This window comes from Girardinichthys multiradiatus, chromosome 22 (genome assembly GCF_021462225.1).
Source record: "Girardinichthys multiradiatus isolate DD_20200921_A chromosome 22, DD_fGirMul_XY1, whole genome shotgun sequence".
Classification (NCBI taxonomy): Eukaryota; Metazoa; Chordata; class Actinopteri; order Cyprinodontiformes; family Goodeidae; genus Girardinichthys; species Girardinichthys multiradiatus.
This window is the reverse complement of record NC_061814.1, coordinates 10510300-10535770: the sequence shown is the minus strand read 5'-3', so window position 1 is coordinate 10535770 and position 25471 is coordinate 10510300. Positions and strand designations below refer to the sequence as shown.

General features: G+C 41.0%; 1 long non-coding RNA gene across 1 annotated transcript; it reads left to right on the top strand.

The window, feature by feature from the left end:
• Nucleotides 1-13469: 13469 nt before the first annotated feature.
• LOC124859463 lies at nt 13470-19820 on the top strand. The gene is made up of 5 exons (XR_007036108.1): nt 13470-13599; nt 18488-18683; nt 19235-19329; nt 19440-19509; nt 19627-19820. It is a non-coding gene; the product is annotated as an uncharacterized LOC124859463 (long non-coding RNA).
• Nucleotides 19821-25471: the final 5651 nt, after the last annotated feature.

The following is a 25471-nucleotide window of genomic DNA, read 5'->3' as shown; positions in this document are numbered from 1 at the left end:
TGCCAATTTTTACTTGAGTGGGGAAATCTATTCTTTGACTCACTGTCCTTACATTTCCAATGAAAATTATCCTGTGGAAGGGTATCTTGTAAATAAAGACATTATAATTAATGAGGGGAATAAAAACTGGATAGTGCATTTGAAATGAAATGAGCTTTGGACTGCTCAGGAATGTTCCTTGGATATTGTTAGGTATTAATTAGTCAACTCAGAGGCAAGATCGATACAGAGTCAGATTTACTTGCGGCAAGGGTAGGTCACACTACAAAAGTGCAAACTACAAAAGTGTTCGCACCCCTCTCTCTTTATTTATACATGCTGGTTCACACACAGTTCAACAAACATTCAGGGTGTGTGTGTGTGTGTGTGTGGGGTCAGAAAGGTTAAGGTTCATGTGTCTTGATTTTAAACAGAGAGGGAGTGATGACTCGGTACCAGTCCCTAGATGTTGCTGATAAAAGCATAACTCATCCCTCTCCCCATCTCCCTTTCTGTGACATGTAATGAGGGAAAGACACTTAGAGCAGACATGAGTGATAAACACTACAAAGGTTTTCAAACCCTAACAGTCCCCCCTTTTTTATCACAAATAAGTCATGATTAAATACAAATAAAAGAAAACACTCTGTGTGAGCACAAACCCACGGACGGAAAGCAGATTATATTGTGGGAAACACTCACACGGTCCCTCCGCCCTAGGCGACCACCAACCATGGCAGAGTAAAACAATATAATAAAAAAAAATAAAAAAACGAAATGTAATAAAAGTAAAAGAATTAAAACAAGCCTTGTTCATATCATCATTGCACTTTTTCTCATTTCACTTAAACAGCAACTTCTTTTGATTTTCTGCTATAAGGTCATTTTATGAAGTACAGTTATGAATACACTCAGGCATTGAAGATATATTCATTTACAACATGTCATCATAGTCATCTGCTTTTGGGTCCAGTGTTGTGTCGACTTGAATCAATGCTGCATATGCGACTGTGACTGATTGAGTTACTATCCTTTTTACCAAGCATTTGCAACCTGGGATAATACATATTGACAAGGTGCACAGGATGATCAGGAATGCTGCTATGGCAAATAAGAAAATCTTAACCCAATTCATCCACCCCCCTTGGAGCATCCAGTCTAGCCAAGAGGAGCTGGGAGTCGGGTGGTAGTGTGTCATGACATTTTGCAGGTTACGCAGGTTATTCAGCGCCCCTGTTATATTTGAGAAATGTATATTATCTGGGATATATGTGCAACAGGTGTTATTCAAAAACAGCCCTAATCGGTAGCTTAAAGTTTCCACACGCAGCATTAGTTTCCCCACATCTAGCCAAGGAAGGAGAGATAGTGTCACTTTCTTATCTTTTGGCCAAAGCTTAAATTCATCCGGGACATTAGTTCCCCAGATAGGGTCGCATGGTTTCATTTCTATATCTCTCCTTTGCCTTTTGGGGATTGTGGGTATCATCGTTACCTTACTGAGTATTATAGTGTGATCAGATGTGAAAACTGGAGCACACACCCCATACCAATTCGGGGGTAATATGAAATAAGTGTTATTCCCGCATAACCAAGCTACCCCCTCGACCCAATATGTTCCATTTTGATTATTACCTTTGGAGACCCATGTGCCTCCACACTGTGTGGTGTTACCCATATAGATAGAAGAATCATTTTTCTTTTCTCTACTCAAACAATCGTGGTGGAATGTGTTTCCGTTGGCATGTGCTTCGAATGGTGTGGTTCTTCCCTTATTACTGATGTGCAGAGGCTGCCATTTCTTGGGGTCACATGTACAGTTACGTGGGTCACATGCATATGCAAGAGAATTGTTGTAATATGTGTATGTTTTGTTGTCCTTACCAACCATTTGGATGCCTTCTCCTTTCGTCAGGTTCTGACCAGGAACAATAAAATATGTACGCTTCGTATACCCCCAGAGTCCTATTGAAAAGGCACATGCTGCTTCTGTGAAATTCATTTTTCTCACATACACTGTAGGGCCCTGGGAATGAATTGGCATGATAGAACATACATAACAGTCTGTTTTGTTTTGTGCTTTAGCTGTTTCATACACGTAATGATACCAATAATTTTGCAGAAACAGGTGTCCTCCTCCTTCCTTTAGGGGTCTGAGATGAGAGCCGTCCGGTGTCCATCTCTTCTTGTTTGATGTTGCATCCTGTGGATCCTGCCTTAAACAGAGAAAGAACCCTGCTACCAGAATTAGGCTCAGGCTTATCAGTCCTGTCCAGATGTTACAAAAAGCCATGCTATATTGGGCACAGGTCAGTTGTTTTCTTCACCGGTTTGAGATGCTGGGCCCTATGGGACACCAACCCCTTTGTACCCGGTTTTCCCCTGTTACCCCGTCGGTTGGTTTGGCTCCTGTAATGGTGATATTAGTTTACAGTGGCTCTTGTGGATCCAGGATGGTCTCTCTGCGATTTTCAGAGAGACCGTGGTAAGGAGAACACCATATGGCCCTGTCCAGCAGGGGGTGCTCCAGTCCTTTCTGTGAAGTGTCTTAATCAGGACCAGGTCTCCAGGCCTCAGGTTGTTCTGTGAAATTGGAGCAGAATTTACTGGCAGACTACTGGACAACTGTACTTCTTTTGTTTGTAACATTTTATTCATCCATTCAGCTAATGATGTTTCCTGTTGTGCTTTTCCTATGTCATCCATTTCTCATGGCAATGGAAAAGGTCTGCCATGTACTATTTCAAATGGAGTGAGACCAGTTTGATTTGGAGTTATTCTCATCCATAATTTAACCAGGGATAGGCATTAGGGCCATGGCCTCTCTGTTTCTTCCATTGTTTTCCTTAATCTATTTTTTATTGTTCCATTTGTTCGTTCAACCAGCCCAGCAGATTGCGGGTGGTAAGAACAATGGTTTTTTAACTGAAACCCTAATGCTTTAGAGCACAGTTCTATTACATTATTTACAAAATGAGTCCCATTATCTGATCTTATGATTTGTGGGATACCATATTTGGGGAAGAAATGTGTCACTAAACTCTTTGCCACCGTGAGTGCATCACAGTGTTTTACAGGGTACATTTCTACCCACTTTGAAAATGCATCTATAACCACTAAACAATATTTCTTTCCCCCTGACCATGATAACTCTATGAAATCCATGTGTATCGTGTGAAAGGGATGAATTGCTGCTGGGAACTGGCCTCTTTTGGGTCTCATGTTCCCCTGTGGATTATGTTTGCAGCAGATAATACAGGTCCTTCTCAAAATATTAGCATATTGTGATAAAGTTCATTATTTTCCATAATGTCATGATGAAAATTTAACATTCATATATTTTAGATTCATTGCACACTAACTGAAATATTTCAGGTCTTTTATTGTCTTAATACGGATGATTTTGGCATACAGCTCATGAAAACCCAAAATTCCTATCTCACAAAATTAGCATATCATTAAAAGGGTCTCTAAACGAGCTATGAACCTAATCATCTGAATCAACGAGTTAACTCTAAACACCTGCAAAAGATTCCTGAGGCCTTTAAAACTCCCAGCCTGGTTCATCACTCAAAACTCCAATCATGGATAAGACTGCCGACCTGACTGCTGTCCAGAAGGCCACTATTGACACCCTCAAGCAAGAGGGTAAAACACAGAAAGAAATTTCTGAACAAATAGGTTGTTCCCAGAGTGCTGTATCAAGGCACCTCAGTGGGAAGTCTGTGGGAAGGAAAAAGTGTGGCAGAAAACGCTAACGAGAAGAGGTGACCGGACCCTGAGGAAGATTGTGGAGAAGGGCCAATTCCAGACCTTGGGGGACCTGCGGAAGCAGTGGACTGAGTCTGGAGTAGAAACATCCAGTGCCACTGTGCACAGGCGTGTGCAGGAAATGGGCTACAGGTGCCGCATTCCCCAGGTCAAGCCACTTTTGAACCAGAAACAGCGGCAGAAGCGCCTGACCTGGGTTACAGAGAAGCAGCACTGGACTGTTGCTCAGTGGTCCAAAGTACTTTTTTCGGATGAAAGCAAATTCTGCATGTCATTCGGAAATCAAGGTGCCAGAGTCTGGAGGAAGACTGGGGAGAAGGAAATGCCAAAATGCCAGAAGTCCAGTGTCAAGTACCCACAGTCAGTGATGGTCTGGGGTGCCGTGTCAGCTGCTGGTGTTGGCCTACTGTGTTTTATCAAGGGCAGGGTCAATGCAGCTAGCTATCAGGAGATTTTGGAGCACTTCATGCTTCCATCTGCTGAAAAGCTTTATGGAGATGAAGATTTCATTTTTCAGCACGACCTGGCACCTGCTCACAGTGCCAAAACCACTGGTAAATGGTTTACTGACCATGGTATCACTGTGCTCAATTGGCCTGCCAACTCTCCTGACCTGAACCCCATAGAGAATCTGTGGGATATTGTGAAGAGAACGTTGAGAGACTCAAGACCCAACACTCTGGATGAGCTAAAGGCCGCTATCGAAGCATCCTGGGCCTCCATAAGACCTCAGCAGTGCCACAGGCTGATTGCCTCCATGCCACGCCGCATTGAAGCAGTCATTTCTGCAAAAGGATTCCCGACCAAGTATTGAGTGCATAACTGTACATGATTATTTGAAGGTTGACGTTTATTGTATTAAAAACACTTTTCTTTTATTGGTCGGATGAAATATGCTAATTTTGTGAGATAGGAATTTTGGGTTTTCATGAGCTGTATGCCAAAATCATCCGTATTAAGACAATAAAAGACCTGAAATATTTCAGCTAGTGTGCAATGAATCTAAAATATATGAATGTTAAATTTTCATCATGACATTATGGAAAATAAAGAACTTTATCACAATATGCTAACATTTTGAGAAGGACCTGTACATGATCTACAAAGGTTTTTTGCATAGTCAGAAAAATTTATGGTGTGGAAATGTAGATTTACTAAGTGTATCATTCCCCCTCTCGACACATGCGAAATTCCATGGGCCGCCGTCTTGTATAAATTCTTTGGTAATATTGGCTTATTTTCCAAATGATAAATGTCATCTTTCTTTATGGCCCCTCTATTCAGCCAAGATTTAACTTCTGCAGCTGGTGCAGATTGTTGTGAATCTTTCAGCACATCTGTATCTATAAATAGGAGATCTGACATTTTCAAATGAGGGGAAGTCTTGAAGCTATTTTAGCAGAAATGTCAGCAAAGGTGTTCCCCTTTGTTTCCATGGTTTCATCAGATTGATGCGCTTTACATTTACAAAGCGCTATCTTTGCAGGTAGCTGAATAGCTAACAGCAGTCGTTTTAACAGATTAAAATGTGTGAATTCTGTTCCAGATGATGTATTGAACCCTCTATTTTCCCATATTTTGGCAAAATGGTGAACAGAACCAAATACATATTGGCTATCTGTGTAGATGGTTAGGATTTTTCCTTCATATAATTCACACGCTCTGATAACAGCATACAGCTCTGCAGTCTGTGCTGAGCATGTATGGGCAGGGCCTGTGATTCTATAATTTTAGTTTCAGTGGTTACTGCATAACCAACTCTGTTTTTTCCATATTCATCTTTTGAAGCTGATCCATCTACAAAGATTATTTGTGAGTTTTTCAGAGGGGTCTGAGAGATATCTTGCCTAGGTTTTGTGTCTTCCTCAACCTTTGTTTTGCAAGAATGTGGTTTCCCATCTTCTGCTGTTGGAATTAGCGTGCTAGGGTTCAGTGGACCACATCTTTGCAGAGTTATATTTGGTTGCGAGAGTAGCAATGAGGTCAACATAATATGCCTTGCATGTGTCAAGAAAGGAAGTGAGGTTTGTAGCAATACAAGTGACACTGAATGAGGAACTTTCAGTGTGAGCGGGTGGCACAGCACAATTTCAGCTGTCTGCTTCACAGCTTCTGCCGCAGCGATGCAGCTCTGCAGAAAATTTGGAAATCCAGATGCCACATAGTCCAGTTTTTTAGAATAAAATGCTAAAGGTCTGTTTTTGGAGCCAAATGGCTGGGTTAATACAGCTTTCATATATCCCTTACATGCATCTAAGTGTGAAAGGCTGGCTATAATCCGGCAGAGCTAAGGTGACTGTTGTTTGAAGCAGATTGTTTAGCTCTGTGAATGCTGCTTCTTCTTCCTTAGTCCATGTGATTTTGTCTTTTAATGTCATGTCTTTGCCATAGATCATAGATTGCAAGGGTTGTACAATGGCTGCATAGTCTGGTAGCCATTCTCTGCAAGTTACACAGTCCCAGAAAGGACATCATTTGTTGTTTAGTTCGTGGTTTTGGGGCTTCCTGTATGGCTGTTTTTCTGCTGCTTAGGAGGGAACGGCCATGTTGTGATAGCATATGTCCCAAATAAATCACTTTCTCCTTACAAAACTGCAGTTTATTCCTAGAGGCTTTGTGCCCCGTCTGGTAGAGATGTTTCAGAACTGTTATGGTAGCTTCCTCACAGTGTTGTTGAGTGTCTGAAGCTATAAGAATATCATCTACATACAACAGGACTTGACTATGTTCAAGCACCTCACAGGTGCTCATAGAGTATCTTAAGGCTTGTGTATATACATGTGGGCTTTCACTGAAGCCTTGTGGTAGTCTGGTGTAGGTGTATTTTTTCCCTTTAAACTGAAAGCCAAATAAATGCTGTGACTCTTCATGCAGTGGTACTGTAAAGAAAGCATTGCTAAGATCTACCACTGAGAAATATTTTTTATCTGGAGTTAATGAATGCAGTAATGTATGTGGATTTGGGACGTTTGGAACCACATGTGTCACTATTTTATTTATCGGTCTAAGATCCTGGACTATCCTCCACTTTCCTGTGCTGACTTTCTGCACTGGAAAGATAGGTGTGTTGCATGTAGCATCAGGTGCTTCCCTTAATATTCCTGATTTCAGCATGTCCTGTATTACTGACTTAATATCCTCTTCAGCTTCTGGCTTCAAGGGATACTGGCGAACTACTGGCCGTTCTTCAGATATTAATTTAACCTTATATGGTGGAAACCCCTTTATTAGTCCTACATCAGTCGATGATTGGGACCACAGTTCAGGTGGGACAGCAGCTAGGGCAGGGTGCCTGTTGCTCTCTTTGCTTTCAGCTAGGCCCTGTATTTGTCACTTTGCCTCATCCAAATGTGTCTTTGGATGAACTTTGACTATCCACCCTAGAGTGAGTTTCCAGATTCCTGTGTTAGGATCTACTTTCCAGTCAGAGCTTGTTAATGCCTCATATCTCCCTCTTTCAGCACGCTGTATAAAGTTTTCTAATTCTTTCCACTGACCCCCCATGGGTTTAGTTAATGACACATGAGGTGTACTGCCTTTAAACTGTTGAAGCTGTCTTCCTGACAGTATGATTGAGGTGGAGGATTTCCCTGTTTTGGGGTCAGCATACAGGTGCTGTATGGTAACAGTCTGATTATTTTCTCTGTGAAAAACAGTATCATACTGATGATCTGGCCCTCCAGTATTTTCATATCTCATGGTTACATGGAGCTCAGTATCTGGCATGTACTGTGCCTCTTGGGAGCTTGGTTTTCTCTGGTTCTCCTCAGCAGTTCTCGAGCTGTTGGTGTGGGGCCTAGATCGAGGGACCAGTAATAATGCGGCTGTGATAGTTCATTTAGGACTAGGGCCCCTTCTTCCACTACAGCTTTCATACCTGTTTCTGTTGATACTATATTTATATGCAACTTTTGCATAAGATCTCTTCCCAACAGGTTTACTGGGCATTTTGGACTTATCAGAACGGGAGCCTGACAAGTAAGTTTTGTCTCAGGTTCTGTTATTATTACTGGTGCAATTAGGTAATGTACCTCTGATGTGCCAGCTGCTGATCTAACATGCACTGCGGTGTTAGAATATTTTACTCTGGGTGGAGGTTTAGTTAGCACAGTTCTACATGCCCCTGTATCACACAAACAGCTATATGCTTTGCCATTTATTATTATGTTTTTATATGGCAAATCTTGCGCCCTACTCAGTGATATAAGTTCCAGTGCTGCTTGTATGTCAAATTCCTCCATTTCACTACTGTTTCTCTCTGCTAGTGGGGGAGGAGGTGGGGGCTGTGGCTGTAATTGTCAATTCTGGGTAGAGTTTGGGTTATACACCCGCTTTTCATTACATTCTCTTGCAAAATGTCCTGGCTCATTGCAAATCCAGCAGTTGTCATCTCTTGCGCCAGGGTTTTGGAAAATTGTTCTACATTCTCTAGCAAATGCCCTATTTTTCCACACCTCAGACACGCATTGCTCTGTGTGTGGCTGTGTCGTGGCCCTCCTCCTCTTCCTCTCTGACCTCTAAATCCTCTCCGTCCCCTTTTCCCGCTTGCCCCTGAGCGATGCAATGCCATTAAACCGTCTTGCATTCCAAACGTATCTGTCGTCCTGTTTTGCTGTGTTTTATGGGCATGCTGCACATACTCTAAGGCTTGGGTAACAGTTCCTGTATTTTGATGAACCCAGTGTTTGTCTATATACTGTCTGAGTTCAATTTTAAGGCCTTGCAAAAAGGCTCTCTTCAACTGTTGCTGATAGGCTCCTGCCTCTGCTTCATCATATGGTATAGCAGAGTTTGCTCTAAAAACACGTCTTATCCTATCCAAGAAATCTTGTGGGTCTTCTTCCTCCTTCTGTTTGCATTGTGAGATTTTACCATAATCTGCTGTCTGTATATAAACTCTTCGAATTCTTTCAAAGAGTAAGCCTAAGGCGTCCCTTAAATCTGGTGAATTATGTGCTAATGTGTCACCATTGTCATCGCGTCCAGTGAAACCTCCTGCTACTCTACACCAGCGGTGGCCAAACAGCTGGGTAAAACACTGGAGCATTTCTCTGCCATTAAGATGGAAGCTTCCTCTGAGTTCTGTAATAGCTGCTAAAAACTCCTCTACTCCTTCCTGTATTGGTGGGATACCTTGTAAAGCAGCAGTTCTGTCTTCCTGTGTCCATGGCCTATTTACTAGAATAGTTGGCGGCTGTCGATGATTAGCGTCACCTACGTTTGGATTGGATACCTCAACTAGAGGAAATGTGTCTCCCTCAAAATTTTTTCCAGATGGATGAAATTTCTGTTCGTGAGCCATTAAGGCTTCGCCTGGGTATATACTGGGAGTAATTTTCTTATTTTTACTCCTAGTTCGCACTCCTGTGCACCCCCAGGAATTAGGAGACCAGGACTCACTAGAAGAGCTCTGTTCTTCTGTTTTAAAAGGATCGCTTAATTTTTCTTGCTTACTTATAGGAGTTTTAGGAACTGCTACAGCTCTGTCTATCTCTCCTCCAATTTGCTGTCCTGCAGCTGCCTGCATGGCAGGGGGCTGAACTCCTCGCTGTCTGGATGCGACCACTGTTTCCTCATGTGGGCGCACCAAGACCGCAGCTGTCAGCTTCTCCTTTCGCCTCTCCTCCTTATCTTGCCTCTGCATGTTTCTTAACTTACTTTGTTCCAGCCATTTGTCTGAGAATTTACAGGTCCTTCTCAAAATATTAGCATATTGTGATAAAGTTCATTATTTTCCATAATGTCATGATGAAAATTTAACTTTCATATATTTTAGATTCATTGCACACTAACTGAAATATTTCAGGTCTTTTATTGTCTTAATACGGATGATTTTGGCATACAGCTCATGAAAACCCAACATTCCTATCTCACAAGATTAGCATATTTCATCCGACCAATAAAAGAAAAGTGTTTTTAATTCAAAAAACGTCAACCTTCAAATAATCATGTACAGTTATGCACTCAATACTTGGTCCTTTTGCAGAAATGACTGCTTCAATGCGGCGTGGCATGGAGGCAATCAGCCTGTGGCACTGCTGAGGTCTTATGGAGGCCCAGGATGCTTCGATGGCGGCCTTTAGCTCATCCAGAATGTTGGGTCTTGAGTCTCTCAACGTTCTCTTCACAATATCCCACAGATTCTCTATGGGGTTCAGGTCAGGAGAGTTGGCAGGCCAATTGAGCACAGTGATACCATGGTCAGTAAACCATTTACCAGTGGTTTTGGCACTGTGAGCAGGTGCCAGGTCGTGCTGAAAAATGAAATCTTCTTCTCCATAAAGCTTTTCAGCAGATGGAAGCATGAAGTGCTCCAAAATCTCCTGATAGCTAGCTGCATTGACCCTGCCCTTGATAAAACACAGTGGACCAACACCAGCAGCTGACACGGCACCCCAGACCATCACTGACTGTGGGTACTTGACACTGGACTTCTGGCATTTTGGAATTTCCTTCTCCCCAGTCTTCCTCCAGACTCTGGCACCTTGATTTCCGAATGACATGCAGAATTTGCTTTCATCCGAAAAAAGTACTTTGGACCACTGAGCAACAGTCCAGTGCTGCTTCTCTGTAGCCCAGGTCAGGCGCTTCTGCCGCTGTTTCTGGTTCAAAAGTGGCTTGACCTGGGGAATGCGGCACCTGTAGCCCATTTCCTGCAGACGCCTGTGCACGGTGGCTCTGGATGTTTCTACTCCAGACTCAGTCCACTGCTTCCGCAGATCCCCCAAGGTCTGGAATCGGCCCTTCTCCACAATCTTCCTCAGGGTCCGGTCACCTCTTCTCGTTAGCGTTTTCTGCCACACTTTTTCCTTCCCACAGACTTCCCACTGAGGTGCCTTGATACAGCACTCTGGGAACAGCCTATTCGTTCAGAAATGTCTTTCTGTGTCTTACCCTCTTGCTTGAGGGTGTCAATAGTGGCCTTCTGGACAGCAGTCAGGTCGGCAGTCTTACCCATGATTGGGGTTTTGAGTGATGAACCAGGCTGGGAGTTTTAAAGGCCTCAGGAATCTTTTGCAGGTGTTTAGAGTTAACTCGTTGATTCAGATGATTAGGTTCATAGCTCGTTTAGAGACCCTTTTAATGATATGCTAATTTTGTGAGATAGGAATTTTGGGTTTTCATGAGCTGTATGCCAAAATCATCCGTATTAAGACAATAAAAGACCTGAAATATTTCAGTTAGTGTGCAATGAATCTAAAATATATGAATGTTAAATTTTCATCATGACATTATGGAAAATAATGAACTTTATCACAATATGCTAATATTTTGAGAAGGACCTGTATACTCGACCTTTCTCTGTTCCTTTTTAGTTAGTTTCTTGGTTTTCATTATTTCTAATTTTAAATCTCCTTGTAATTTTAAGATATCGTTAATATTTAGTTTACCCAAGAAACCATGTTTTTTATTTCATCTATGACAGATCATACCTGCTCCTTCTACATAGTTCTCCATAAACTTTACCTCCCCTTCTAAGTTAATTAGTTTACTTTGTTTCTTCCCCATGATGTTTAATTTTAGTTCACAATACTATAAATGTCCCAGATAGAAGTTCACTGGCATGAGATTCAAGGAGAGGACATTAACACGCCCTTCTACTGCGACTAATCCGCAGTGGTGTTAATTTTCTGGGATTAAACCCGACCTTTATCTCCAAAAATCACCAATACATCTTTCTATTCTGGGCAAAAGAAAACACAAGACCTGCAGAATCTTGCTATGATTCTTCCAAAATGCTTAGTCCTCCAAACACACAATAGTACTCACACAGTTAGTATTTTAACATATTTATGTCCCTTCAGCAATATGTATGGTCGACCTAGCTTAGTTTATGAGCTCCCTTATTATTCAACATTTAATTTCATTTCCTTGTGGTGAAATATTACCAACCAATTTATCCAGTTCCCTTACGGCGGAATTACCTAGTCGTTCCTGATCTCCTTGCGGCGAGATCCTACCTAAATTTATCTATCCAATTGCTGTCTCCTTACGGCGAGACACTACCAACGACTTTTAAGTACTTTTCTTCTTTTATTTCTATAGCGCTTACTCTTATCTCATGTACAGTATTTAAAGCTATCTCACCTTGGAGTTGACTTCTAGGTGACTCTGTCGGACCCCCAGGGTCACCCGGCGTCGAGCAAGACGATAACCCACCTGCCAGATGCGAATGTCACACACCGGGACTTTCAGCCACCAGGCCTAGGTACGGCAGCGCTTAACTCGACGTCAGGCTGTTCCCGGAGATCCGCCAGTCACTGCAAAGAAAAATAAAATCAGTTTAGTTCTTATAATATCCGGCTTTGAAGGACCAAGTTAATGTTAGGTATTAATTAGTCAACTCAGAGGCAAGATCGATACAGAGTCAGATTTACTTGCGGCAAGGGTAGGTCACACTCTGCAAACTACAAAAGTGTTCGCACCCCTCTCTCTTTATTTATACATGCTGGTTCACACACAGTTCAACAAACATTCAGGGTGTGTGTGTGTGTGTGGGGTCAGAAAGGTTAAGATTCATGTGTCTTGATTTTAAACAGAGAGAGGGAGTGAGTACTCGATACCAGTCCCTAGATGTTGCTGATAAAAGCATAACTCATTCCTCTCCCCATCTCCCTTTCTGTGACATGTAAGGAGGGGAAGACACTTAGAGCAGACATGAGTGATAAACAATACAAAAGTTTTCAAACCCTAACAGATATAAATACTGTTACATAATAATCTGCATCTCAAAAACATTGACATCACACATTTTAGGAATGTAAAGTTTCTGAATCAATAACACAGATGGGATATGAGCTGTTCATTGGCCTATAGTTCTGCTCCTGGACATTCAAAGTTCAGCCAAATCACTGCTTGTAAACCTTCATTTGGGTTCTCATATATCTACTATGCATCCAGATGACACATGAAATGGTAGACTTACATGTTTAGTTCTGGTCACATAATACCACAGTATACAGTATATGGGACATATATAAAATACATAATGTCGTTTTATGGCATTTTCTTAAATCACTGTTCATACCTGTTACAACCCCACTCGGTCTAGGGGTAGGGGGAAGTAAACATTCAAACCAGGTGTTGTTGGTTTTATGAAAGAAAGAGTAATTTATTTCTTTTTAGTTCAGTTTCCGTTATTTTTAACAAAACAAACAAAAGGAGGATACTTAAAGTACAAACCGTTTGAAAATAAAAAGGGGTAAAACCCAAAATACACAATAACCATAAATTTAACAAAATACACAACCATCAGTAATTTAACTAAAAATAATCCCCCAAAAGGATGGACAAACTAATTCAACAGTTTCCTAAATCAAAAACGTCCCTGCTAACAACAAGCAAACAAACAAATGAAGACAAAGCCCAATCAACTTTAAAGAGACTCCTCTGAGCCAAGATGGAGTCATCAAGCAGGTGAGCACACAAAAATAACCAAGCTTCCCAACGAGCAGGCATACAAAATACCCAAGCTTCCCGACAAGCAGGTAAGCATACAAAAATAACCAAGCTTCAAAATTTTACAACACCAAAGTCAGAAGTGGCGAGCTGTTCTGTCCAAATACCAGCTGCCTTTAGTGGCAGGTGCAGAGAGTTTATATAATGTAGTCCCTTCTTGATTGGCGGCGAATTCAGAAGAACCAGGAAATGAATAGTCCAACATGAACTCCCGGAGACGTCCAGCAGGAGGAGTGCAGAGCGCGCAGGGAGATCAGAGTCCATCAGGAACAGCAAAGAAGAGGGTATCCAGCGAAGAAGAAATCCGATCCTATCAGAAACAGCGGTACCGATAGCACGGAGGAAAACGGTGCTTTTCAGCGACATCGGCTGGCCAGTCTGTTGATGAAGGTACAAAACAAACACACATACGGCCACCAGCCGTAACACCCCCCCCACAAAATATCCATCCCTTCACTTACATTTTAATAACAAACTCTTGTTTTCATAACTCCTGTCTTGATAAAGCATCAGCCAAGATGTTTGCTGAACCCTTCTTGTATCTGATGTTCAGATTAAAGTCTTGAATGATTAAAGCCCAACGCATGAGTCTTTGATTATGGTTGTACATACGTGCTAGGAAGACAAGTGGGTTATGGTCAGTGTAGACCACAATTGGAGAAGGACAGGATCCAAGGTATACCTCAAAGTGTTGTAAAGCCAAAAGCAAAGCCAAGGCTTCCTTCTCAATGATGGAATAGTTAAGCTGGCTTCTGTTAAACTTCCTAGAAAAATAACAAATGGGATGATCAGCTCCATTTTTACCTTCCTGTAGGAGGACAGCACCAGCTCCCACTGCACTCGCATCAACCTCAAGTTTAAAGGGCCTTTCTGTATCTGGAGCAGAGAGTACAGGAGCATAACATAACAGAGATTTAATGCTATCAAAAGCATGTTGACATTCTGGGGTCCATACAAAGTTGACTTTTGGACTTAATAGACCAGTCAGAGGATGAACAATAGTGGAAAAGTTGCGACAGAAATTCCTATAATAACTTGCCATGCAAGGCACAGGGAACGAAGTAATGGCAGAAACTTTTTCTTTTAAAGGTCGCACTTGTCCTTGGCCTACCTGTCTACCAAGATAGGTCACTGTGGCTTTCCCAAAGTCACATTTGGCGAGGTTTAAGGTTAAAGAAGCTTTACCAAGGCGAGTGAACACTTGTTTTAAAACAGTTATATGTTCTGTCCAGGTAGAAGTATATACTACTCTTTTTACTCTTTTTATACTCTTTTTATTTCCAGTTATTCAAGTATTGGAGTAATTGTTAAAAATTGGTTCCAGCTTGGCAGGATTTGCATGAACACATAAAGGATAATCCCTTTTTAGAGCTGCCAGCTGAAATGTAACTCCATACTCCTTACAAGAGAACAAAGAGGCACTCACTAAAACATGAGATCAACATATTCTTTCTTGGTCACCTATCTATTAGAGACACTGATATAATTTCAGACACAGTCTCTGTTGAATCTAAGGGGTTGCAATTTAAACCCTTAGTTCAACGTCGTCTTTTGAAGCCAGAGGGTTGCCTCACATTAAAATCCTTAACTGTCTTAGATAATTGTCAAGATTTAGTAGAATAAAAATATAATTTGTCTTTCTTCTGCTTTAAAAATGTTCCTTATATTAGGTTGGAAACTAATAGTTCGGACCCTTTACTTTAGAATTTACTGGTATAATAGGTTATTCAGTTCTGTTCAAGTTCATGATACTTTCACCAGTGTGTTTCTGGGATACATTAAGATTTTCACTCTGGAATGTAAATATTTACTTTAAACACTACTAACAATGTTCAGTTTTTGTCTCATCAAAAGACCAAGTTTCTTTCAAGTAAGAAACCTCTGAATTCACAAGAGAAATGATATCAGAGGTCAGGATATCTGACAGACGAAGGAGAATGTTGAAGCAGATGCTATAGTCACGCTGTTCAGTGCATCTCATGTAAAGAAAAGGTTGTTGCTTGCTGTTGCTAAACGGCTCAAGGCTCAACAGGTAAGAACACTTCCTTGTCGCAAAAATACATCGACAGTTATTGATAAGAATTAAGAATCCAAAATTATTATATTTAGCTTTTTTTTTTACCAAAAAGTGCACGGTACTTATGAATGCAAGATGTATTTAGTGGTAAATGCGGCTCAATATAAAACGTTTGTGTATCTTTTAACACCTGAATCACACTCACCCTGTGGGTCTGAGTGTGAGCGCGCTTCTGTATACAAGGTTTCTCCATAAAAATATGCATAGCGAGTGTGAGGAGCCACAGACCTGCCCCCCAGGGACCTGGGACAGATACGGAGGAGATCCGAGCCACTGATATCCAAAGGCCCCCCAGAGCACAGGACTCCCAGGAGCACCAGTGCCGGGACTACCGCAACCTCCTCAGAGAAGAGGGGAGTCCCAGGGGAACCACCCAGCAGCCACAGTGCAGAAGCCCCAGGGAGCTGCAGTGACGAGCCCACAGGCCCCGCCAGCAGCTGTCTACGCCCGAGCAGATCCAGCCATGGATCCAGAGGCCCGAGACCCCGGGACATATCACTCCCCAAGCGGAGGCCCGACAGAGCCCAGGGGTCCAGGCCCGGCAAGCAGCCACCGGGAGTGAGCCAGCACACACCAAAGCACCCAGCCCCAGACACCAAGAATAACAAGTACACCAGCGGGCAGAGACACCGACCACTGGCAAGTAGTGTGGCAGGGAGGAAATAAGCCCCACATTTGATGGGGGGCCTAAACTGATCCAGGAGAGGGAGCAGTCCAAGACCCAAACTGACACAAAAAACAGGCACACACAGTCACAATCACACACTTCCACCCCCATGCGTACACATAAAAACACTCACACCCACGCACCCAACGTAAAGACCAGGTCCATGTGCAGATACCCCATAGGGTCAACCAGCCCCCAGACCCATGAGGTGGTCCCCTTTCACTGCGGGGGTGGAGACAGGCAGACCGCACCAGCACCTGAACCTGGGTTGGGCTAGCCTGGGCTGATGCCCGAACCTGAGCGACCCAGGCCCGTACCCCGACCCCAGTCCCCAACAACCCCCATCCTCATCCAGAGAGGGGGCCATGGACAAAAGAGCAGTCTACATGGTCCAAATTAGGATGGAATAGTCCCAAACCCCAATTGAATGTGATTGGCTCTAAATCAGAGCTTAGATAATCCTACATAGAGTCCTATATTCTCATCTATTTTTAAAATTTTTATTTTTGACCACCCAAATCTGTTGGCACATGTACAGAAGATTCTCACTCCCTGTCATGTGTCATTCTATCTATGCCTCCTTCTGGGCAAAGTGACAGCAGACATTTTTGCGTGTCAGTTAGCACCTGCATTTCAAATGTACTAAATCCATATTCAAACAGTTTCAGGCTTAGAAAATCGCATTGCAGGGGGTAAAGGATGACATTTGCATATCCTCCTCCCATTAATTTTCGCGTTTGGGTCATTATCATATGTTTTGCATATTCATGAAGGCAGACATACTTAAAAGATTGACCCCGCAATTTCCAAAGGCAATTCGATTACCACCTTGTTTGTAGATCTGTTTTAGCCCAGTAACTAAAGTAATTGATCTAATGTAAACAATTGCTAATATATACACACACATATATATATATATATATATATATATATATATATACAGTCTATGGGTGTATTTATTAATATAGCGAGATCTAGTCTGTCTTTAGTGAATTATTTAGAAACTCTGTATGTTGTGCCATCTGATGAAAGCTGACTTTCTTCTTCTGACTCTGCTGTGCTCTCTGTGATAGCAACTGAAATATATCTAAAGAAATTCAGATTATAATTTATTTAGTTTATCAGTTCAGAGTATTCTAACATGATGATCAGTAGTTTAATTTAGAAAAACATAAATCCAGAGAATGGTTTAAGGCGGTTCCAAACCAAATTTACCTGGGGGGAAAGGGTGGGGCCAGGCTGGGGCAGATGTTTTTTCATTGAGGCACAGAACAAAAAAAACAGGGCAATATTTCATTGTTTAATATATTTACGTGAGCCAAATAACTTCTTGTGTCTCTGGAGCTGCAGGTTGCCGACCCCTTATCTAACAGATGAAAACTGTGATCCTATCTTAATAGGGTTGAAGCTAAAAGTGCAACACCTTAATTTTTAATTTATTGTCAAAGTAAAACTGTAAAGATAAAAAATGAAATTGGTCTGAGGGACCGATCAGTTATGGTTTCTGTGCCAGCACATATCATCATAAGAAACTGATTTGGTATTATGTCTTCAGTACAGGAACCATAACAGTGCCAGTTATACAGGGGCACTGACCCCTGTTGGCCCCTGTCTAAAACCACCGATGGCTGAAGCATTGCAAGGCTAAAGATGTCAAAACAAATGCAGCTACTTTTCTTTAAAATGTTTTACCTTATCTCCCAGTTATTGACATGTCCAACTTACTTTTAAAGTTTATTTGAATTGCTGAATTGTTTTTGCTGTTGGCGCTGAATCTGATGATTATAGGAGGGGTGTTTCTAACAGGTGAGGGGTAAAGGGAGTGAGAAGGTTAGGGTAAAGAAAGGTTGGTCCTTTCTCTCCCCTATCATCCTCCCTTCAACCCTCCTCTTACTCCTACTGTCCTCTCCTAGGCTGATGCAAGACAGCTCACTTTTATGGGTGCTGAAAAGTTGAATCATTTCAACTTGTCAAGCAAAAAATTGGGCAAAAAACAATGTGTCAGTCTTAGACTTAACAGGCTTGAAGCACACACTCCACTACTTCCTGACTGGAAGACTGCATCTTTATTTCCTGTACCATACAATTGTTTTAAGTGATTTATCAGGTGCTCAGGCTCAACCCAAACATGTGAGAACAAGACTACTACTTTTATAGGTTAATTGTCAGATCTTTGATTGTCACCTTGGCAGAAAAGTGCACAATATTCAAGAGTAGTACTGTACACCTGATTAATCACTTAAACTTATAGTATGTACAGGAAATAAAGATCTTCCTGTCATTAAGTAGTGGAGCTTGTTCATCAAGTCTATTATCCAAGTGAGGAGGGTAAGGAGAGAGGATGGTATGAGTGAGAAAGTTTGGAGAGGGTTGGATAGGAGCGGAGTAAACCTTACCCCTACAAGAGCTGAGGAGAGAGAGGAAGTGAGTGAAGATGGCTTCACCTGTGTTCTAGATTGCTTGCTTTGTCCACATGATAATATAGTTATGCTTATTTTGCATTGCTGACGTTTTTTTACATCCTTGTTTTTCAGACTACAACTTTCAGTTGAAAGTAGCGCTTTAGCGCTTTAGAGGAGGTCAAGGTGATGCAACAACAACAGCATGGATGCTGCAAACCCTTTACTTCTGTGGAAGAGGTGGACTCATCAGAGAAGCTCCTTCCAGCTTCCACTAAGGAACACAAAGCCCTGAACCAGAAACTTAAGTCTGGAGCACTTCCTAAAAAATGTATGTATAATTCAGAGACACTTCTGACGACTATTTTAATAGCTGACTAATCTACAGTGTCCCTTTGCTGTCTTGTTTCCACTTTTTTATTTACCACCTGTACAAATAAAAACTCTTACAGTATTACCGTTTTCATCAGCCACCTTTTTCAGTAAATTACTACAGGCAGTGGATGCTATACTGCCCCCTGCAGTGTCGTTAGAGAACTACATGCTATTTTTAGAGCTTATCGTTGACAAAGAGCCAGACACCACAATGTACAGTGTGTGAATTGTAGTGTATTATCATATAGCTGGAGGTTATGTGTGCCGTTTTCCCTTTAGTGCATGGAATTTTAACTTGCTGAGTAATGGAGAAATACTATGGATTACCAATATGATATTTTTGTGCGTTGATTATGTTTTAGCAGACTAACATAATGATATGCACAATTTAGTCTTTGTTACAGATCCACTTATGTTTATGGTAATAAACAATTACTATATTTGCTCTTGTTGTTTTATAATTACCCCTAACCCTTCTCTTTTTGTGTTCATAAAAACCTGCAACAGATACTTCAAAATCATCAAAGACATCTTAGTAGACTGAAGACATCATAATAAAGAGGATCGGAGAGCCCAAGCTCTCAACATTAAAGAGGCATAGGGTGAGTTCACTAACTTATGGATTGTTGACATGATTTTATTTTTTTTTTTTAAAGATCCTTAGAATACAAAACAATCTCTGATTTCCTTTTGTGACGTGTTTTCTGTATAGCTTTTAATCGCTCCATTTTGACCGATGTGGAGTACCGATACATCAAACAGGAGACGGACACAGAAATCAGGTAAACATGGAAAGGTTTTACACCTGAATGGAGGGCAATTAAACTTCAACATTTTAGAAAAGTGCTTGCACAAACTTGTTGGCCTACAAAAACTTACTGCAGAATGATTCACCGCAGAGTGCCCTGTGACGGATGCAGCAGGAGGCAGCCTCCAAGAGACATCAACATTTGAACTATCACAGAGTATCTTGTTAATAAAAGTGATCTTCAAAATATGCTTAATATTACATTCATATGTGCAGTTATGTAGATGCAAAACATCTGATGTACTACAAAAATTTATAAACTGTAATAAACTAATGTGTTTATTAGTCCAGCTAGTAATGTGTTCAACACGATAACGGTACAGAAATCAACATTCAAGGCTTTCATAATTCTGATAGTAATGTAGAAAACTGACTGGCTGATCTTGAGATGTCTGATAATACCGGATCTTAAAGACACTTAAGATGGTTAATACATTAACATGAAGGCCTGGTACATCAGGCATGGGGTTATCAACCTTGGTTAAACAAATTTTTTTTAAATAAAACAATATTATAAAAATCCTGTATATTATTTATATATGTTCCATATACGGACATCAGGCATGGGGTTATCAACCTTGGGTAAACAAAAATTATTTAAATAAAAAAATATTATAAAAATCCTGTATATTATCTATATACTGGTCCTTCTCAAAATATTAGCATATTGTGATAAAGTTCATTATTTTCCATAATGTCATGATGAAAATTTAACATTCATATATTTTAGATTCATTGCACACTAACTGAAATATTTCAGGTCTTTTATTGTCTTAATACAGATGATTTTGGCATACAGTTCATGAAAACCCAAAATTCCTATCTCACAAAATTAGCATATCATTAAAAGGGTCTCTAAACGAGCTATGAACCTAATCATCTGAATCAACAAGTTAACTCTAAACACTTGCAAAAGATTCCTGAGGCCTTTAAAACTCCCAGCCTGGTTCATCACTCAAAACCCCAATCATGGGTAAGACTGCTGACCTGACTGCTGTCCAGAAGGCCACTATTGACACCCTCAAGCAAGAGGGTAAGACACAGAAAGAAATTTCTGAATGAATAGGCTGTTCCCAGAGTGCTGTATCAAGGCACCTCAGTGGGAAGTCTGTGGGAAGGAAAAAGTGTGGCAGAAAACGCTGCACAATGAGAAGAGGTGACCGGACCCTGAGGAAGATTGTGGAGAAGGGCCGATTACAGACCTTGGGGGACCTGCGGAAGCAGTGGACTGAGTCTGGAGTAGAAACATCCAGAGCCACCGTGCACAGGCGTGTGCAGGAAATGGGCTACAGGTGCCGCATTCCCCAGACCTGGGCTACAGAGAAGCAGCACTGGACTGTTGCTCAGTGGTCCAAAGTACTTTTTTCGGATGAAAGCAAATTCTGCATGTCATTCGGAAATCAAGGTGCCAGAGTCTGGAGGAAGACTGGGGAGAAGGAAATGCCAAAATGCCAGAAGTCCAGTGTCAAGTACCCACAGTCAGTGATGGTCTGGGGTGCCGTGTCAGCTGCTGGTGTTGGTCCACTGTGTTTTATCAAGGGCAGGGTCAATGCAGCTAGCTATCAGGAGATTTTGGAGCACTTCATGCTTCCATCTGCTGAAAAGCTTTATGGAGATGAAGATTTCATTTTTCAGCACGACCTGGCACCTGCTCACAGTGCCAAAACCACTGGTAAATGGTTTACTGACCATGGTATCACTGTGCTCAATTGGCCTGCCAACTCTCCTGACCTGAACCCCATAGAGAATCTGTGGGATATTGTGAAGAGAACGTTGAGAGACTCAAGACCCAACACTCTGGATGAGCTAAAGGCCGCTATTGAAGCATCCTGGGCCTCCATAAGACCTCAGCAGTGCCACAGGCTGATTGCCTCCATGCCACGCCGCATTGAAGCAGTCATTTCTGCCAAAGGATTCCCGACCAAGTATTGAGTGCATAACTGTACATGATTATTTGAAGGTTGACGTTTTTTGTATTAAAAACATTTTTCTTTTATTGGTCGGATGAAATATGCTAATTTTGTGAGATAGGAATTTTGGGTTTTCATGAGCTGTATGCCAAAATCATCCGTATTAAGACAATAAAAGACCTGAAATATTTCAGTTAGTGTGCAATGAATCTAAAATATATGAATGTTAAATTTTCATCATGACATTATGGAAAATAATGAACTTTATCACAATATGCTAATATTTTGAGAAGGACCTGTATGTTCCATATACGGACATATCGCTGGATCCGATAGTACCGTATCTTAAGGCTTTTAGTGCAGTGAAAACTTCAGTTTCCATCGAAATTGAAAATACTTTTCATGTTTATTACAGATTTGAATTATAATGTTTACTTTAGAAAAGAATGTGGGCACAATGTATGATTCAAGACAATATTTTTTATTTCCAATTTTAATGGTGAAAATGTAATATTCCAAATGTGACATTTTGACTGAATAAAAGAACTGTTAGAAGTCAATTAACTGACATTTATTCTAACCACTGAAAAACTGTAATTTTTTTGTATATTTATGACAATTTCTAAACTTAGCTTTTGAAGTCAAAAACAAAATATTGTCAAATTATCTTGGTGGAAAAATAAAAAAAATATTGTGATATACTTTTTGTCAATGTGGAATATCCCTAGTTGAATATAGCTCCTTATTTTGGTTTTATTTTTTAAACATTGCAGCCACCAAAAGAACAACCGTTGGCTGAAATCCAGTAATCTGTTCTGTCTCATAACAATCATAACAACGACTCATGAAATTTAAGTTTATGGCACACAGGTGGTCCTTGTGTTTTTGCCTTAAATCTCTCAGCCAGCTCGTCACACAGATGGCGAAAAGGTATCTAAGGCTACGTTCACATTGCAGGCCTTTCCTGCTCAATTCAGATTTTTTTTTGTTGCTGTAATCCAATTTTCGTTGCATGCTGATTCACACTGCTATTTTACTGCGACCACCATCAGACTTCAGTCTGAGCGGTTCATGACCCTAAAGTGCATACGCAGAAGGAGAATGTTGACGTCACTGAACAATGCACCGTTATGGCAGTAATAATGGTTGTCAGGGTCTGTGTCATTTTTAAGTTGTTGGAGGGAGCTGACAATATCATGACCACATCATAACAAGGCAAAGAAATGTAAGAAAAAAAGACAGCACAACTATTAACAATGGCCTTTTGTGGAGCAGTGACTGCTGCTTCTGCAGAGAAGTCTGCGTGGATGTGTAGTCGGAGCCAGGACAACGACATTAAAGTCAGATGACATGCAACATGACCGTCCAGTCTGTGGATGCTTTGAAAACTCAGAGGTTCGTATCCGATTTAGTATCGCATATGAAATTTTCACAATTCTGATTTTTTATTTGTGAAAAAAGTCTGAATTGGGCCGTTAAGATGGCCATGAAAAAGATGGATATGATACACATATTGGCAAAAAAAAAAAAAAAGATAGAAAATCTGTTTTGAAAAAAAACCATCTTCTTGTAGAGAAATCCATCTTGTTGTAGAGAGGGACCAAATTATCCACGAAACATCTGGAAGACAAACAGAAAACATGGAAACAAGCTTGCGTCACTTTGTTATGTTGTAGATAAGAAATCCATCGATTATGCTCTAAAATTGTTTAACTATAATTGTATTGCACAGCACTTTTTATTACTTTATTTGGCCTGATATGATCTTTAAATTCATTGGAGGGCCTGATGATTCACTACTGTGCACAATAGTTTTAAATTGTATTCCACTGTACATTTTGTAAACACTCATTTGTACTTCCAACATGTCTCTTCAGCACAATTTTCTTTTTGTCATACATCACAAATTAAATCAGCAGGAGGCTTTTAACGTTTCATTCTGGGACTATCTTTGAACCTTTCCCTGTCGTCCGAACAGTTAGCTTTCTCAGATAATTTGCCTCATTTTCCTGAAGAACCATTCAAGTACAGGGCCTTGCAAAAATATTTATACCAACTGAATATGGTTTGTCCCTTTACAGCCACTAACCTTGATGTCTTTTTTATTGGGATTTTATGTGATAGAGTGACACAAAAGAGAAGGAAAAAGGTAAAAAACATTTTTACATATAAACATCTGAAGAGTTTGGTGTGCATTTGTATTCAACCCCTTTTATTTGAAAGCCCCTTAAATAACAGCACAGTTAGTTGAAGGTAATCATTTCCTTAAAAGCAAGCACCTGTGTGTAAATTAATCTCATTGATCCAGCTGTTCTGTGAAGTCCTCAGAGGTTTGTTGGAGAACATTAGTGAAGAATCAGCATCATGAAGACCAAGAATCACAGGTTGAGTTAAGTTGTGGACTTTTAAGTGGGGTTAGGTTCTAAAACAATAACCTTTTAACATCTAAAAGAACAACTATTAGCCCTGAACTCCACAAATGTGCCATTTATGGAAGAGTGTCAACGAGAAAGCCATAAGAAGTTCAGTTAGCAGTTTGTCATCTGTGTCCTCTACGTGACGCAGCATAGATCTGCAAGCATAGATCTGCAAGAGGGCATTCTGTTCAGATGATACCAAAACTGAACTTTCCGGAATTTGAGGGAAGGTGGACAGAGCTAAATACAAGATAATCCTGAATGAAAAGGCTGCAAAAGACCTCAAGCAGGTCAAAGGCTCTAAACATTCAGCCAGAGCTACAGTGGAATGGTTTAGATCAAAGCATTTACATGTTACAATGACCCAGTCAAAGTCCAGATCTAAATTCAATAGAGAATCAGTAGGATGACTTAAACGTTAATGTTCACAGAGGCACCTCCTCCACTCTGAAAAAACTTGAGATGAATGGGCCATAAAATTCTGTGTGTAGATGTGCAAAGCTGAGGGGGAGACATAACCCAAGTAACCGGCAGCTTGTAAATGCAACAAAAAAGGTGATGTCTTCAAAGCATTCACCCAGAGAACTGGATACAAATTCACACTACACTTTTCAGATTTTTATTTATAGAAAACTCCACCCAAAATACAGTACGGACCAAAAGTTTGGACACACCTTCTCATTCAAAGAGTTTTCGCTATTTTCATGACTATGAATATTATAGCTTCACACTGAAGGCATCAAAACTATGAATTAACACATGTGGAATTATATACTGAACAAAAAAGTGTGAAACAACTGAAAATATGTCTTATATTCTAGGTTCTTCAAAGTAGCCACCTTTTACTCTGATTACTGCTCCGCACACTCTTGGCATTCTGTTGATGAGCTTCAAGAGGTAGTCACCTGAAATGGTTTTCACTTCACAGGTGTGCCCTGTCAGGTTTAATAAGTGGGATTTCAAGCCTTATAAATGGGGTTGAGACCATCAGTTGTGTTGTGCAGGAGGTGGATACAGTACACAGCTGATAGTCCCACTGAATAGACTGTTAGAATTTGTATTATGGCAAGAAAAAAGCAGCTATGCAAAGAAAAACGATTGGCCATCATTACTTTAAGAAATGAAGGTCAGTCAGTCCGAACAAATGGGAAAACTTTGAAAGTGTCCCCAAGTGCAGTCGCAAAAACCATCAAGCGCTACAAAGAAACTGGCTCACGTGAGGACCGCCCCAGGAAAGGAAGACCAAGAGTTACCTCTGCTGCGGACGATCAGTTCATCCAAGTCACCGGCCTCAGAAATCGCAGGTTAACAGCAGCTCAGATTAGAGAACAGGTCAATGCCACACAGAGTTCTAGCAGCAGACACATCTCTAGAACAACTGTTAAGAGGAGACTGTGTGAATCAGGCCTTCATGGTAAAATAGCTGCTAGGAAACCACTGCTGAAGAGAAGAGACTTGTTTTGGCTAAAGAACACAAGGAATGGACATTAGACCAGTGGAAATTTGTGCTTTGGTCTGATGAGTCCAAGTTTGAGATCTTTGGTTCCAACCACCGTGTCTTTGTTCGGTGCAGAAGAGGTGAACGGATGGACTCTACATGCCTGGTTCC